The 18,899-nt window shown below is 43.0% G+C and overlaps 1 pseudogene; it reads right to left on the bottom strand.

Annotated features, from left to right (window-relative positions):
• Positions 1–14,076: 14,076 nt before the first annotated feature.
• LOC136336733 (small nucleolar RNA U13) lies at positions 14,077–14,189 on the bottom strand (annotated as a pseudogene).
• Positions 14,190–18,899: the final 4,710 nt, after the last annotated feature.

Below are 18,899 nucleotides of genomic sequence, written 5' to 3'. Positions count from 1 at the left end.
CGGCAGCCCCCGACACTGCTCTGGACTCTAGCTCACAGCCTCGGTACCGGCAGTCTGTCCACACCCCAACTGCCTTCTGGAGCCATCTTCATAAAACACAGCTCTGACACTGTAACTCCCCATAGCTAACTCAGGGTAGGAAACCAAATCCTAGCCTGGGGACCACACTCCTTGTGGCCTGGGTCAAGCACACACGAGCAGCAACACCTGTGTATCAGACACAGACACAGGCGGAGGCGCTCACAGCCACACAGCTAGGAGCAGGCGCTGTGGCCTCACCAACAGCCACTCCCTGCCCCCTCCTTGCTGAAGGCAGCTTTCCCTTCCCACACCAAGCCTGGAAGCACCAGACCACATGCCCCCCGCATCGGGGGCTCCTGGAAAAATATCCACTGCCCCACCCCCCAGGAAAAAGAGCCAGACCAGGAGACCAGGCCCATGCCTTGCCTGCCATGGGGCTTTGTATGTAAAGACACAAATGGCTGAGCTGCTCCCATCTTGTGACCAGAAATTGCAGACAGCACACAAGGCACGGCAAATGAGAGAATGGTTGAGTCCTTAGTGAAATCAGTGGGCCACTGGGCCAGCCTTGGTACTGCTGACCGCTGGACTTCTTATAAGAAAAAGTAGCAAACCCCTACTATTTAAATGACTTTGGGGTGGGTTTCAACACTTGCATTCAGAAGCATCCTAACTGACCCCACGTCCTCACACGTGAACATACGCAACCTCACAGCTCGGCTCCCCGAAAGTCGTGCTGTCCCACAGAATTCATGCCTACAGGCATCGCTAGGTTTTGACCTGACAGGCCCTCATCCTTGTCCACACACTCTGGCACCGGCTGGCTCTCCCCTCTCCTCAGCCACTCTCAGCCACAGGCCTTTGGCTTGTACACCTGTGAGACTGGACAATAGTTTTGAAACATAAACTGCTGCTTTTACTACTTCTTCTCACCCCCAAAGTATTTTGTTACCCACCCCGTCCCCATTGTAGCAGCTTGACCAGGTGGTATTCACTGCCACAGGGGAGGATCATTTTCAGCAAATAACAGAAAAGGCAGGTTGGGTTCCAAAAATTTAGGGCTTGAGGGAATTAAGGATTAGCAGTGGTTCTCAACCTTTCTAATGCCGTGACCCCACAATGCAGTTCCTCATGTTGCGGTGACCCCAAACCAAAAAATAATTTTGGTGGCTACTTCATAACTGTAATTTTGCTACAGTTATGATTTGGAATGTAAATACCTGATATGCATTATGTATTTTCCAATGGCTTTAGGTGACCCCACCAGGGTCGCGACCCACACAAGTTGAGAACTGCTGGATTAGAGGAAACAAAACCACATAATGAGTCAGAGAAAAGTTTCCTGCCCCAAGGCTAGAGCAGGTTCCTGGACTCAAGAGGAAAAGAAATGGAATAGGCTGCGTGGGGAGAGAAGTCGGTGGGGCCTGGGCTGCACCACAGAGGTGGCAGATAAACAGCCGGAGACTGTCAGCCCCAACTAGTGTCCCCCATGGCAAGTCTCCTCCTTCCCCAGGGCCTGAGAGCTAGCTCTGTAGGAGCCATGTTGGTGCTCACAAACTGCGCAGCCCCGACAGTGATCAGGACACAGTGAGGGGCTAAGAGGACAGCCCCTCTTACAGGGGCCATCACCTTACTTGAAGAGTTATTCCTTACTATAACACCTCCATAGCACCCTTACACCCGCACCTCAAACAAAAGAGTGGTCCTGGACACCCAGAGCAGGCTGTCTTAGAAAGAAAAGCCGGCACAGGAGACTGAGGACATAGTGGGCAAAGCTTGAACACACCCCTGACGCTCCTCCCGCACTAGACCAAGTTGAAATGGGAGATGTTTCTGACTCATCTCTGTGATTCCAGTGCCCAGCCCAGGGCCTATAAAACAGCAGATGCATAATAAATATTTATTGGCCTAAACAAAATGTGAGGCTGCAGAGATGGGACCAACCCAGTCAGCTGACTGAGCGAGCGCCAGGCCCAGACTCTCCTTCCTTAGTCACCTTTCAGGTATGACTCAGGGGCAGCCATGCGATCCAGGCTATTTTCCATAGAACCCCCTTTGACTGTCTTTTTTCCATATAACCCCCCTTTTTTTGTACACTGATTTAGGCAAAAACTCAAATAGTGTTCCAATTAGGTGAAGGTAAGGGGTATTTATGAGAAAGGGAAGGGGACTAATTACATGAACAGAAAGAAGAGATTTCTGTAGATACAAATAAGCTAACATAATGATGCTAATTCTAAAGAATGTCGGAGATGACGTCAGAGTAATGGCGGAGTAAGAAGCGATACCGATAAATCTCCCCCAAAACTCAACAAGATCTTCAACCAGAAACAGAAAAACCTATACTTGGAGCTTCCAGATTCTTTGCAATACACCCAAAGGTATGATTGAGTGAAAAATTGGCTAAATATATAACCAAACCCCGAAGGAAATAGGGAGTAAGAAATGCTCCGCCTTCCTCACTAACCTAAACAGGGCGGCTTTCTCTGGTAACTGTGAATATAGAAACTGAGGCGGGCAAAGGGGGTGAATAGATCCAGGCCGCCGCAGCAAAAACGGCCGAACCAGGCTGTGGCCCAGAGATCCAAGCCGAGGAAAATTTGATCCTGTGGCAACCCGGGCAATACAAGCTAACACTCGCGCCAAACCCAAACAAAGAAAGACAAGCGGAGCGGCCATTTTACCCGGTCTCCTGGTCGGTGCGCAGTTAGTGGAAGAGAGATTTCTTCCTAAGCCGCGGAAGTGGGTGCCCGTGTTGCCCCACGGAGAGGCAGGGTCAGAGGCCTTTCTGTGGGCTGAGGGCAGAGTCTCTGGGCAGCCCCAGCGCCCTGGGAAATCCACGCACGGGAGGGAGTGAGAACTAATCCCAACGGTGGAGATTTTCCGTGCTGGAGGCTGTTTCACTCAGAGGGAACCGCGGCTGGCCTCATATCCTGGTTTGCGCGCGCAGATAAGGAGTGAGCGATTCCTCCGAGTGCCTCGGCAGTGCGCGCCCGTGTTATCGCACAGAGGGGCAGAGTCAGGGGCCTTTGTGTGGGCCAAAGCGGAATCTCGGGCCGCCCCAGCGCCTTGCAAAAGCCGCACACGGGGACGGAGCGAGACTCAATTCCAACGCTGCAACTTTTCCCTGCGGTTGGGGGTTTCACTCAGAGCGTGAGACTGCTGGCCGGATATCCTGGTTGCAGACAGTGAATGAGAGTTTCCTCCAAGCGCCCCCCGGAAGTGGGCGCCCGCTTGTGTTACCGGATAGAGTGGCAGAGCCAGAGGTCTTCGAGTGGGCGGAAAGCCCGCCTGATTATGCTAGCAGCTCTGACTGACTGAGCCTTACCCAGAGCCCTGTGCTGAGTGGAAATAGAGTGGGGAGTTGCCAGCAATTTGAGCCTCTTACTATCCAGGCAGAGGCAGCAGCAACCCCATACCTGGACTATCAGGCTACTAATTGAGGAAGGAAAGACTAGGAGAAAGGCTCCAGGAACACGGACTCTCTCACTGTCGGAGCCTATAAATGCTAATGAGCCTCGACTCCCAACGAGAATAAAGCACAATACATGACATTGCCATAGAGACTTATCAACTGCAAACCTCTACCTGAGCGTGCCAAAGGGGCAGAACCCGGGGTACAGAGTCACCGACCAGGAAGAGGGAGAGAAAAGAAAAAGCAAGAAGATAACCTCTCAAAATCAAGAATAATCTGCAGACTTTATAACCTATCCCATTTTATTATATTTGTTCGTTTGTTTCTCTTATCTTCATTCTTGATACTTTTTTTTCCTCCTCCAATTTGGCCGATTAACTCTCTACCGGTCTTACTCTCTCCTCTCCCTGAACTACACTACCCATAAGTGTTACATCTCCCATTATCATTTCTCTTCTCTTCCTTTCTCTCTATGAGGGTTGCACTCCAAAACCCTTAACTCTCTCTCTCTCTCTCTCCTTTCTTTTTTCTTCTTTTAGTGGTTCCCTCTTTTTTTCTCTCTCTCTCTTTCTTTTCTCCCTCTATATTAGTTTCTTCCTTTCTCCTTTACATCTCCTCTCATTCAAACCTCAATAACAAACAAATTATCTTATCTGGGACTCAAACCTATGTTTGTGGCATTTTGGGGGGTTTTTACTTCACCTTTTTAACTCACTAGCAGTGCTCCCATCCCTGGCTCTCCATATTATCTAGTTCTTGTTCCACTAAATACAATAGTAAGTTTTTAATTTGTCCCCCCATTTTTCCATTTTCCTCTTATTCCTCTCATCATAACTCTTAGAAAACCAACACCTAAAAGCAAATCATTTTATTCTTGACCCAAATTTTTTCCTTATTTGCTTTTTGTGGGTCCATACGCTCTTTTTTTTTTTCTTTTTTCTTTTTTTTTTTTTTCCTTTTTTTTTTTTTTTTTTCTCTCTTTTTTGCCCCTTTATTACTTTTCCCCAATTCAGGCCCTCCATCACAGGCATTGTTTGTTATAACTCACAGTCCACCACAAGATTTTCTCAAGAAAGAGGGGAGAGGAGAGGAGAGGAAAAAAAGAGGGGGGGAATAATTTCCTTTTTTAAAAAATTTTTATTTTATTTTATTTTTCTTTATTTCATTATTAATTTTTTTTAAAAAAAACAACTCTTTTCGATTTGTTATTTTTTTATTTTTTTTAACTTTTTATTCTTTATTAAATCTCATTAATACTATCAACAAAACCACCCTCAGATGCCATTAAGGAAGAGAAAATCGAATATCATGGATACAAAAGAAAGAGAGGTAACACAGCTAGATGAGGAAAAATCTATGGAGAAAAAATTTAATATATTGGAAACCTTGGAGCTAAATGACAGAGAATTCAAGATAGAAATCCTAAAAATCCTCCGAGATATACAAGAAAACACAGAAAGGCAATATAGGGAGCTCAGAAAACAACTCCATGAACACAAAGAATATATGGCCAAGGAAATTGAAACTATAAAAACAAATCAAACAGAGATGAAAAACTCAATTCACGAGCTGAAAAACGAAGTAACAAGCTTAGCTAATAGAACAGGTCAGATAGAAGAGAGGATTAGTGAAATAGAAGACAAGCAACTTGAGGCACAACAGAGAGAAGAAGAAAGAGACTCAAAAATTAAAAAAAATGAGATAGCCCTACAAGAATTATCTGACTCCATCAAAAAGAATAACATAAGAATAATAGGTATATCAGAGGGAGAAGAGAGAGAAAATGGAATGGAGAACATACTTAAACAAATAATTGATGAGAACTTCCCAAGCCTGTGGAAAGAACTAAAGCCTCAAGTTCAAGAAGCAAACAGAACTCCAAGTTTTCTTAACCCCAACAAACCTACTCCAAGGCATATCATAATGAAATTGACACAAACCAACAGCAAAGAAAAAATTCTCAAGGCAGCCAGGGAAAAGAAGAATACAACATATAAAGGAAGGCCCATTAGATTATCATCAGATTTCTCAGCAGAAACTCTACAAGCTAGAAGAGAGTGGACCCCAATATTTAAAGTCCTGAAAGAGAGGAACTTTCAGCCACGAATACTATACCCATCAAAGCTATCCTTCAAATACGAAGGAGAAATAAAAACATTCACAGATACAGAAAAGATGAGGGAATTTATCATCAGAAAACCCCCACTCCAGGAATTACTAAAGGGGGTTCTCCAATCAGATACAAAGAACAAAAAAAAAACAGAGCCACAAGTAAAAGCTCCAAGAAGAACACAATAAAACCAAATTTAAACTGTGACAACAACAAAAAGAAAGAGGGGGAGAAGACGGAGATTAACAGTAGCAAAGGACGATGGAGTACAAAAGTACTCACAAAATAGTTCGCTACAATGAACAGGGTAGGGACCCTTTTCATTACTCAAAGGTAACCACCATTGAAAAAACCACCACAGAAGCACATGAGATAAAAAAGATAGCAACAGAGGAAAGATGTATGGAATACAACCAAATAAAAACAAAAGATAGAAAAACGAAAGAGAAGGATCAAACAAGACACAAAACTAACAGAAAGCAAGATATAAAATGGCAATAGGGAACTCACAAGTATCAATAATTACACTAAATGTAAATGGATTAAACTCACCAATAAAAAGGCACAGAGTAGCAGAATGGATTAAAAAAGAAAATCCAACTGTATGCTGCCTACAGGAAACTCATCTAAGTAACAAGGATAAAAACAAATTCAAAGTGAAAGGCTGGAAAACAATACTCCAAGCAAATAACATCCAAAAAAAAGCAGGTGTAGCAATACTCATATCGGATAATGCTGACTACAAGACAGGAAAAGTGCTTAGAGACAAAAATGGCCATTTCATAATGGCTAAGGGGACACTGAACCAAGAAGACATAACAATTCTTAATATATATGCACCAAACCAAGGAGCACCAAAATATATAAGACAGCTACTTATTGATCTTAAAACAAAAACTGACAAAAATACAATCATACTTGGAGACCTCAATACACCGCTGACGGCTCTAGATCGGTCATCCAAACAGAGAATCAACAAAGACATAGTGGCCTTAAACAAAACACTAGAGCACCTGGATATGATAGACATCTACAGGACATTTCATCCCAAAGTGACTGAGTATACATTTTTCTCCAGTGTACATGGATCATTCTCAAGAATTGACCATATGTTGGGCCACAAAAACAATATCAGCAAATTCAGAAAAATTGAAGTTGTACAAAGCATATTTTCTGATCATAAAGCCTTGAAACTAGAATTCAACTGCAAAAAAGAGGAAAAAAATCCCACAAAAATGTGGAAACTAAACAACATACTTTTAAAAAATGAATGGGTCAAAGAAGAAATAAGTGCAGAGATCAAAAGATATATACAGACTAATGAAAATGACAATACGACATATCAGAATCTATGGGATGCAGCAAAAGCAGTGATAAGAGGGAAGTTCATATCGCTTCAGGCATATATGAACAAACAAGAGAGAGCCCAAGTGAACCACTTAACTTCCCACCTTAAGGAACTAGAAAAAGAAGAACAAAGACAACCCAAAACCAGCCGAAGAAAGGAGATAATAAAAATCAGAGCAGAAATAAATGAATTAGAGAACAGAAAAACTATAGAAAAAATTAATAGAACAAGGAGCTGGTTCTTTGAAAAGATCAACAAAATTGACAAACCCTTGGCAAGACTTACCAAGGAAAAAAGAGAAAGAACTCATATAAACAAAATCCAAAATGAAAGAGGAGAAATCACCACGGACACCGTAGATATACAAAGAATTATTGTAGAATACTATGAAAAACTTTATGCCACTAAATTCAACAACCTAGAAGAAATGGATAAATTCCTAGAACAATACAACCTTCCTAGACTGAGTCAAGAAGAAGCAGAAAGCCTAAACAGACCTATCAGTAGAGAAGAAATAGAAAAAACCATTAAAAACCTCCCCAAAAATAAAAGTCCAGGCCCTGACGGCTATACCAGCGAATTTTATCAAACATTCAAAGAAGACTTGGTTCCTATTCTACTCAAAGTCTTCCAAAAAATTGAAGAAGAAGCAATACTTCCAAACACATTTTATGAGGCCAACATAACCCTCATACCAAAACCAGGCAAAGATGGCACAAAAAAAGAAAACTACAGACCAATATCTCTAATGAATACAGATGCTAAAATACTAAACAAAATACTAGCAAATCGAATACAACAACATATTAAAAAAATAATACATCATGATCAAGTGGGATTCATCCCAGAATCTCAAGGATGGTTCAACATACGTAAAACGGTTAATGTAATACACCATATCAACAAAACAAAGAATAAAAACCACATGATCTTATCAATAGACGCAGAAAAGGCTTTCGATAAAATACAACACAATTTTATGTTTAAGACTCTCAACAAAATGGGTATAGAAGGAAAATATCTCAACATGATAAAGGCCATATATGATAAACCATCAGCTAACATCATATTAAATGGCACTAAACTGAAGGCTTTCCCCCTTAAATCAGGAACAAGACAGGGTTGTCCACTCTCTCCACTCTTATTTAATGTGGTACTAGAGGTTCTAGCCAGAGCAATCAGACAAGACAAAGAAATAAAAGGCATCCATATCGGAAAAGAAGAAGTAAAGGTATCACTTTTTGCAGATGATATGATCCTATACATCGAAAACCCCAAAGAATCCACAAAAAGGCTACTAGAAACAATAAGCCAATACAGTAAGGTCGCAGGATACAAAATTAACGTACAGAAGTCAATAGCCTTTCTATATGCCAACAATGAAACAACTGAGAAGGAACTCAAAAGAATAATCCCCTTCACGATTGCAACAAAAAAAATAAAATACTTAGGAATAAACATAACAAAGAATGTAAAAGACTTATATAATGAAAACTATAAACCATTGTTAAGGGAAATCGAAAAAGATATAATGAGATGGAAGAATATACCTTGTTCTTGGCTAGGAAGAATAAATATAATCAAGATGGCTATATTACCCAAAGCAATATACAAATTTAATGCAATTCCCATCAAAATTCCAATGACATTTTTTAAAGAAATAGAGCAAAAAATCATCAGATTTATATGGAACTATAAAAAACCCCGAATAGCCAAAGCAATCCTAAAGAAAAAGAATGAAGCTGGGGGCATAACAATACCTGACTTCAAACTCTATTATAGGGCCACGACAATCAAAACAGCATGGTATTGGCAGAAAAATAGACACTCAGACCAATGGAACAGAATAGAAAGTCCAGAAATAAAACCACATATATATAGTCAAATAATTTTCGATAAAGGGGCCAACAACACACAATGGAGAAAAGAAAGCCTCTTCAATAAATGGTGCTGGGAAAACTGGAAAGCCACATGCAAAAGAATGAAACTGGACTACAGTCTCTCCCCCTGTACAAAAATTAACTCAAAATGGATCAAAGATCTAAACATAAGACCTGAAACAATTAAGTACATAGAAGAAGACATAGGTACTCAACTCATGGACCTGGGTTTTAAAGAGCATTTTATGAATTTGACTCCAATGGCAAGAGAAGTGAAGGCAAAAATTAATGAATGGGACTACATCAGACTAAGAAGTTTTTGCTCAGCAAGGGAAACTGATAACAAAATAAACAGAAAGCCAACTAAATGGGAAATGATATTTTCAAACAACAGCTCAGATAAGGGCCTAATATCCAAAATATACAAAGAACTCATAAAACTCAACAACAAACAAACAAACAATCCAATAAAAAAATGGGAAGAGGATATGAATAGACACTTCTCCCAGGAAGAAATACAAATGGCCAACAGATATATGAAAAGATGCTCATCTTCTTTAGCTATTAGAGAAATGCAAATCAAAACGGCAATGAGATACCACCTCACACCTGTTCGATTAGCTGTTATTAGCAAGTCAGGTAATAGCAAATGTTGGAGAGGCTGTGGAGAAAAAGGAACCCTCATACACTGTTGGTGGGAATGTAAAGTAGTACAACCATTATGGAAGAAAGTATGGTGGTTCCTCAAAAAACTGAAAATAGAACTACCTTATGACCCAGCAATCCCTCTACTGGGTATATATCCCCAAAACTCAGAAACATTGATACGTAAACACACATGCAGCCCCATGTTTATTGCAGCATTGTTCACAGTGGCCAGGACATGGAAACAACCAAAAAGCCCATCAATAGATGACTGGATAAAGAAGATGTGGCACATATACACTATGGAATACTACTCAGCCATAAGAAATGATGACATCGGAACATTTACAGCAAAATGGTGGGATCTTGATAACATGATACGAAGCGAAATAAGTAAATCAGAAAAAAACAGGAACTGTATTATTCCATACGTAGGTGGGACATAATAGTGAAACTAAGAGACATTGATAAGAGTGTGGTGGTTACGGGGGGGAGGGGGGAATGGGAGAGGGATAGGGGGTGGGGAGGGGCACAAAGAAAACAAGATAGAAGGTGACAGAGGACAATCTGACTTTGGGTGGTGGGTATGCAACATAATTGAACGACAAAATAACCTGGACTTGTTATCTTTGAATATATGTATCCTGATTTATTGATGTCACCCCATTAAAAAAATAAAATTATAAAATTAAAAAAAAAAAAAAAAAAAAAAGAATGTCTTAGCCCTGGCCAGGTAGCTCTGTTGGTTAGAGCATCATCACCATACACCAAGGTTGCAGGATACAACACGTGACTCTGGTCAGGGTATATACAAAACCCAGTCAATGAGCCTGACCAGAAGGGGCACAGTGAATAGAGCATCAGACTGGGATATGGAGGACCCAGGTTCGAGACCCTGAGGTTGCCAGCTTGAGCGTGGGCTCATCTAGTTTGAGCAAGGCTCACCAGCTTGAGCCCAAGCATGCTGGCTCGAGCAAGGGGTCACTCGGTCTGCTATAGCCCCCTGGTCAAGGCACATATGAGAAATCAACCAATGAACAACTAAGGAGCTGCAATGAAGAATTGATGTTTCTCATCTCTCTCCCTTCCTGTCTGTCTGTCCCTATCTGTCCCTCTCTCTGACTCTCTGTCTCTGTCACATAAAAAACAAAACAAAAACCCCCCAATGAATGAAAAAAAACAAACCAACCAATGAATGGATAAATAAGTGGAACAATAAATCAATGTTTCTCTCTTTCTCTTCCTCTCTTTTTCTAAAACCAATAAACAAACAAAAAACTGAACAAGCCAAACAGAATACTGTTAAAAAAAAAAACACAAAACAAAAAAAAACCTGACCTGTGGTGGCGCAGTGGATAAAGCATCGACCTGGAAATGCTGAGGTCGCCGGTTCAAAACCCTGGGTTTGCCTGGTCAAGGCACAAGTGTGAAGCAACTACTCTGAATCAATACTTCTTGCACCTTACCCCGCCTTTCTCTATCCTCTCTCTAAAATCAATAAGTGAGATCTTATTTTAAGTAAGTAAATAAATAAGAATGTCTTTAATTTTTAATCCAGTAGTCATAGTGTCTGCTTTCTTGTTAGCTTTACAAGCAGTGTTGGAATGCAGTGCTGCGGAGGCCCAGGACAAAGGTGATTTTCCCCATTTTTAGCATACCAAAGGTTTGAGGAGTAAGACCTGCAAGGCAGTTAGCTCGTCTGGGATGGCAGCTCCAACTTCAAGAAGTAGCTCTGTTTATTACTTTTCACAATGTTGCCGTCCAGTGCACACTGATGCTGTGGACGAAAAAAAAAGGGGCCGCATACTAAACCTGACAAGCTCAGGGGAGGCCTGCATGGCAGCCCTACAAACTCAGAGGCCTAAAGTAACCACACAGGGTGGTCTGAAATGAAAACTTCCTAACTAAAAGCAGTTCATGGCTGGTAGTCACGTCTTAGGGCAGTGTTTCTCCTTAACAAAGGTCAATCTTCAACCTTAACTGAGCCTGTCTATTGTCTTTTTGCATCTAGGATAACATAACTGATAACATACCTTTAAAATGTAAGAGTCACATGCCTTTGGAATGTAAGAGTAACATACCTTTAAAGCATCAAAGTCATTTTTCCAGACCCCCACAGGACACAGCCAGAGCAGAGAGAGCAGAGAACACAAATCCCTTCACTGTTACCGTATTGTTCACTATTAACTATCCCAGAGCTGCTATGTAAAAGAAGTATGTGGGTCTGTTTGTTATTTTTTTTTTTTTTATCTATTTATTTTTTCAGAGACAGAGAGAGAGAGATAGAGACAGACAGGAACAGAGAGAGATGAGAAGCATCAATTATCAGTTTTTCATTGCGACACCTTAGTTGTTCATTGATTGCTTTCTCATATGTGCCTTGACCACGGGCCTTCAGCAGACTGAGTAACCCCTTGCTCGAGCCAGCAACCTTGGGTCAAAGCTGGTGAGCTTCTACTCAAACCAGATGAGCCCGCGCTCAAGCTGGCGACTTCCGGGTCTTGAACCTGGGTCCTCGGCATCCCAGTCCGACGCTCTATCCACTGCGCCACCGCCTGGTCAGGCTGTTTGTTATATTTTTAGCTAATCCCAAAGATTTCCCCACTTTGCAATTTGGCTCAAATGAACTCATCAAAATTCACACAGGTTTGGACATTTTTTTTTTTTTTACTACAGAGAAAGAGAGAGTTAGAAAGAGGGATAGATAGGGTCAGACAGACAGGAACAGAGAGAGATGAGAAGCATCAATCATTAGTTTTTCGTTGTGGCACCTTAGTAGTTCATTGATTGTTTTCTCATATGTGCCTTGACCGTGGGGCTATAGCAGACTGAGTGACCCCTTGCTCGAGCCAGCAACCTTGGGTCCAAACTGGTGAGCTTTGCTCATAACCAGATGAGCCCGCGTTCAAGCTGGCGACCTCGGGGTCTCAAACCTGGGTCCTCCGCATCCCAGTTCGGTGCTCTATCCACTGCGCCACCACCTGGTCAGGCTGGACATTTCTTACGTTAACAGTGGAGAAGGCACTGCTCTACACAATCATTTAGGGTCCCAGACTCCTTCATCTTGTAGCCCCATTGTCCTCTGGGTGCTTAAAGCCCCCTCCATAGTATCAATGTAAAAAAGTCCAAATCTGTAAGAATTTATATGAGTTTATTTGAGCCAAACTGACAATTGCCCAAAACAAAATCTCAAGAGATTTGAGAAAATGTTCCCAAAATGGCAGTTTTGCCACTTATTTTATACATCAGAATCAAAGGGAAAGACATCAGGGGGTTACTGGTGATGAGTATGGAGGTGGAGAAAGCAAAGTGGGGAAATCTCTGGGACAGGATAAAAAATAAAAGTAATAGATACATACTTCACTTCCAAAGTCAGGTATTGGGTAGTTAACAATTAACAATTAAGATGATAATAATAACAATGAGGGTTTCTGTGATCTCTGCTTGATGGTTCTGTTTTGATATTTGTAAAGCCGACAGCCAGGGCCACCATCACAGCAGCCCGGCCTATGCAGGTTCGCATTGGATTCGGACAGTCGGTAAAGAAACAACAGAGCCACAAACTGGTGGGTCATAGTCTTTAATTCTAGCTTGCACCCAGCGGGCAAGTAAAAACATACACTGGGCTCCAAAACCCACTCACATTCAGTGCTCACAAAGCTACTGACTTATCCGAGTTTTCTAGAATCAAAGGTTTCTAGCTCACCAGACTTATTCACCTCTGTTCCCCATCTCCTTCCTTCTCCAGCGTCAAACTGCACAAACTGGCCTCTCACTCAATACTCCGCCATCTTGGCTGCTTCTCCTGGCCACATGGCCTCTTTCTGCTCTCTGCTCTGCTCCCTCTGCTCTCTCATGCTAATGATAATCTCAGGAACCAAGAGCGCAAACTCTCGTTCTGCCCCCATTTTATAGTGTAGATTCAAAACCTTTAATCCAATATGCAAAACAGGGAAGTCTCTAATACAAAGTTACTTCTCTGAGGCATGATGGGATTGTACCACCCCACACCAAAAAGGGTGGGAAAGGCTTAATCCCAAAACCAAGCCCCAGGCTACAACGATCCTGCCTGCCCCCAACACACATTAATATCACCTGGGCAATGGCCTCCACGTGGGCAGCGGGCAGCGTTAACTTTAACAAAGTGAGCATAATACATTTTATCCGCCCAACAATATTCCAAAGGTATGTTATCAGGTATGTTATCTTAGATGCAAAAAAAGACAAGACAGGCTCAGTTAAGGTGATTCACTTTTGTTAGAGAAAAATACCGCCCTAGGACATGACTACCTGCCATGAACTGCTTATGGTTAGAAAGTTTTAATTTCAGACCATCCTGTGTGGTTACTTTAGGCTTCTGAGTTTGTAAGGCCACCATGTAGGCCTCCCCTGAACTTGTTAGGTTTAGTAAGTAGCCCCTTTTTTGTCCACAATAGAGAATCATATAGCACATGTTTTTTATTGTCCAAGTCTAAAAATGGAACACTTCACTCTTGTTAAAGAACATAATTCAACTGAATAAACTGAAGATCTAATTGGCTTTATTTAGCAATTCATGAATAGAGTAGCATTCCATTTATCAAATAGAATGGCACTTGGATGAGCTGTACAAAACGGAAGGATTTGTTTTGGTTTTTTTCCCCAAGTTCACATCAGAGGTCAGATAGGTAATGTGCTAATGTTATAACAAGGTTTGAGAGAGGCAAGTCTCACACAAGAGCATTGTTGGGCAGATAAAATATGTATTATGCTCACTTTGTTAAAGTGGAGCTGCCCACGTGGAGGCCGTTGCCCAGGTGATATTAATGTGTTTGTAGCCTGGGGCTTGATTTTGGGATTAAGCCTTTCCCACCCGTTTTGATGTGGGGTGGTGTTGGTCAAATAAGTTTGTAAACATGATATATATGTTTGCTCGCTTGTGACTTATATTGGGTGTGGGGGACAGGCTATAAGCAGGCCAGGTTGTTGTAGCCTGAGGTTTGGTTTTGGGACTAAGCTTTTCCCCACACACTTGACTGATTGTATGATCTGGGTGGTGCACTCTCATGAGGAATCCAATTATGCCTTGGATAAGTGACTTTGTATCGGAGACTTCCTTGTTTGTATATTGGATTAAGGGATTTTGGTTTTCTACACTATAAAGTGGGACAGACCAGGAGCTCAGACACACAGTTCCTGCTATCATAATTGCAGGGGCTCCCCTGATCCCTTGCTCTTCATGGGAAGAGCTGGTTTTCTGCTTTTCCCTTGTCTTCTTTTGTGGTTTGCCTGTCTTGGTGAGACACCAATAAATAGGATGGCCCCCCATCCTCTGACTCCGCCATTTCTTTATCGTCTGCCCGAATCCAATGGGAACCTGCATGTGAATGGTCACGATGGCGGCTCCTGGCCTTACAGGTGGTACAATCCAATCATGCCTCAGAGAAGTGACTTTGTATTAGAGACTTCCCTATTTTGTATATTGGATTAAGGGTTTGGATTTCTACACTATAAAATGGGGACGGAGCGGGAGCTTGCTCTCTTGGTTCCTGAGATTATCATTAGAGGAGAGAGCAGAAGGAGGCCACGTGGAATAGCCCAGGAGAAGCAGCCAAAATAGCGGAGTGCTGAGTGAGATGCCAGTTTGTGTAGAGTTTGTATCTGGGATAAGGAAGGAGATGGGGAACTGAGGAGAATAAGGCTGGTGAGCTAGAAACCTTTGATTCTAGGAAATTCGGATAGGTCAGTAGCTTTGTGAGCACTGAATGTGAGTGGGTTTTGGAGCCCAGTGTGTGTTTTTACTTGCCCGCCGGGTGCAAGCTAGAATTAAAGACTATGGCCCACCAGTTTGTGGCTCCGTTGTTTCTTTACCGACTGTCCGAATCCAATGCGAACCTGCATAGGCCGGAAGGCTGCTGTGATAGTGGCCCTGGCCGTGCCTCCTGGCTTTACAAGCATAAACACCAAATCATCATGCTTATTGAAACCCAAAAAGGGCCTGACCAGGCGGTGGCGCAGTGGATAGAGCATCGGACTGGGATGCCGAGGACCCCAAGATCGCCAGCTTGAGTGCGGGCTTATCTGATTTGAGCAAAGCTCACCAGCTTGGACTCAAGGTCGCTGGCTTGAGCAAGGGGTTACTCGGTCTGTTGTAGCCCTCCCGTCAAGGCACATATGAGAAAGCAATCAATGAACAACGAAGGTGTCGCAACAAAAAACTGATGATTGATGCTTCTCATCTCTCTCCGTTCCTGTTTGTCTGTCCATATCTATCCCTCTGACTCTCTCTGTCTCTGTAAAAAAAAAAAAAAGGAACCAAAAAGGGCCCTGGCCAGTGGCTCAGTGGATAGAGCATCAGCCCAGTGTATGTGTTGGGCAGATAAAATATATTATGCTCACTTTGTTAAAGATGGCGTTGCCCATGTGGAAGCCTGTTGCCCAGGTGATGGTATTGGTTGTCCTTCTTGCTTGGAATGGGTGTGATTATATTAATGTGTGTTGGGGGTGGGCTGTGGGCAGGCGGATCCTTGTAGCCTGGGGCTTGGTTTTAAGAGTAAGCCTTTCCCACCCTTTTTGATGTAGGGTGTGGTGCACTCTCATGAGGTATCCCATTATGCCTCAGATAAATGACTTTGTATCAGAGACTTCCTTGTTTGTATACTGGATTAAAGGTTTTGATTTCTATATGATAAAGTAGGGCAGACTAGGAGCTTTATGCTCTCTCAGTTCCTAAAATTAGCATTAGAGAAGAGGGATTATATTCTAGGAGGAGCCCATGCTGTAGGAGAGGAGAGTAAGGCCACATGGAGAAGAAGAGAGGCAGCCATGATGGAGGAATGCTGAAGAAGCCAGTGGGTGCAGAGTTTGTGCAGAGAAAGAGATGGGGAACAGAGGTGAATAAGGCTGGTGAGCTAGAAACCTTTGATTCTAGGAAACTCGGATACGTCAGTGGCTTTGTGAGCACTGAATGTGAGTGGGTTTTGGAGCCCAGTGTATGTTTTTACTTGCCCACCGGAGCAAGCTAGGATTAAAAGTAATGACCCACCAGTTCGTAGCTCCGTTGTTTCATTATCGTCTGTCCAAATCTAATGCGAACTTGTACGGGCCAGGTGGCGGTGATGGTGGCCTTGACTACTGGCTTTACAGTATGGACATCCTGGGTTCAAATCCTGATCAGGGCACACAGGGGAAGCAATCATCTACTTCTCTTCCTCCCCCTTCTCTCCCTCTTCCTCTGCCACAGCCAGTGGCTTGATTGGTTTAAGCATGGCCCTGGGCATTGAGAATAGCTTGGCTGGTCTGAGTGTGTCAGCCTCAGGCACTAAAAATACCTCAGTACTTGAGCATCCACTAGATGGGGTTGCTGGGTAGATCCCAGACAGGGTGCATGCAGCAGTCTGCCTCACTATCTCCCCTCCTCTCACCTAAAAGAAAAAGGAAAATAAAAAAAAAATTAAAAAGCTGGTGTTTGTGCTGTTACATCAGTGGTCCCCAATCTTTTTGGGGTCACAGACCGGTTTAATGTCAGAAAATATTTTCACAGACTGGCCTTTAGGGTGGGATGGATAAATGCACAAAATAAAATTATGCGACCAGCGTAAAAACTGTGGTATTTTAAAATATAATTGCGTCAACCTGGAAACACTGAGGTTGCCAGTTCAAAACCCTGGCTTGCCTGGTCAAGGCACATATGGGAGTTGATGCTTCCTGCTCCTCCCCCTTCTCTCTCTCTCTCTCTTTCTCTCTTCCCCCCCCCCCTAAAATGAATAAATAAATAAATAAAAATTATAAAATATAATTGTCGAGGCCTGACCTGTGGTGGCACAGTGGATAAAGCGTCGACCTGGAATGCTGAGGTCACCGGTTCAAAACCCTGGGCTTGCCTGGTCAAGGCGCATGTGGGAGTTGATGCTTCCTGCTCCTCCTCCTGTTCTCTCTCTCTCTATCTCTCTCTCTCCGCTCTCTCTCTAAATAAAATGAATAAATAAAATCTAAAAAATAATAATAATAAAACATAATTGTTGAACTTACGAGATAAGCATCAAGAGTGAGTCTTAGACAGATGTAACAGAGGGAATTTGGTCATTTTTTAAAAATAAAACATTGTGGCCCTGGCCAGTTGGCTCAGCGGTAGAGCGTCGGCCTGGCGTGCGGGGGACCCGGGTTTGATTCCCGGCCAGGGCACATAGGAGAAGCGCCCATTTGCTTCTCCACCACCCCCCCTCCTTCCTCTCTGTCTCTCTCTTCCCCTCCCGCAGCCAAGGCTCCATTGGAGCAAAGATGACCCCGGCGCTGGGGATGGCTCCTTGGCCTCTGCCCCAGGCGCTAGAGTGGCTCTGGTCACAGCAGAGCAACGCCCTGGAGGGGCAGAGCATCGCCCCCTGGTGGGCGTGCCGGGTGGATCCCGGTCGGGCACATGCGGGAGTCTGTCTGTCTCTCCCCGTTTCCAGCTTCAGAAAAATACCAAAATAATAATAATAATAATAAAATAAATAAATAAATAAATAAAATAAAACATTGTTCAGACTTAAATATAAATAAAACGGAAATAATGTAAGTTATTTATTCTTTCGCTGTGGACCGGTACCAAATGGCCCACAGACCGGTACCGGTCCACGGCCCGGGGGTTGGGGACCACTGTGTTATATGACATCCAATAAGGCTCTCCTTGAGAGAGAATGAATCTTTCTTTAAAATTTATTTTAGTGAGAAGAAGGGAGGGAGAGAGAGAGAGACAGGGAGACAGGGAAACAGGAACACTGATCTATTCCTGTATGTGTCCTGACCAGGGGTCAAACCAGTTACCTCTGCACTTCAGGAGGATCTCTAACCAACCAAAATATCCAGCCAGGGCAGGGATTAAATCTTTTAAACTGCTTTATTCCGATGACGGGCAATCTAAGAAGATGCAGGGTTTTCCCCTAACAAAACCCACCTTGCCTGGCCTGTGGTGGTGCAGTGGATAGGGTATGGCCCTGGAACGCTGAGGTCACCGGTAAAAACAATCATTCAGCTTGTCCAGGCAGTGGTGCAGTGAATAGAGTGTCAAACTGGGATGCGGAGGACCCAGGTTTGAAACCCAGAGGTCACCAGCTTGAGTGTGGGATCATCTGGTTTGAGCAAGGCTCACCAGCTTGAGTCCACAAAGTCGCTGGCTTGAGCAAGGGGTCACTCAGTTTGCAGTAGCCCTCCGGTCAGGTACATATGAGAAAGCAATCAATGAATAACTAAGGTGACACAACAAAGAATTGATGCTTCTCATCTCTCTCCCTTTCTGTCTGTCCCTATCTGTCCCTCTCTCTGTCTCTCTCTGTCTCTGTCACACATACACACACAAAAAAATCATTCAATGAACAACTTAAGTGAAGCAACTATGAGATGATAATTCTTACTCCCCGTCCCTCTCTCTCCTCTCTCTGTAAAATCAGTAATTTTTTTTAATGTCTTAACACCCTATCTCAATCTGGCCTTTTTATTTGGTAGAGAAAAGGGGGGCACATT

This window comes from Saccopteryx bilineata, chromosome 4 (assembly GCF_036850765.1).
Source record: "Saccopteryx bilineata isolate mSacBil1 chromosome 4, mSacBil1_pri_phased_curated, whole genome shotgun sequence".
NCBI lineage: Eukaryota > Metazoa > Chordata > Mammalia > Chiroptera > Emballonuridae > Saccopteryx > Saccopteryx bilineata.
This window is presented reverse-complemented; position numbering and strand designations above follow the sequence as displayed.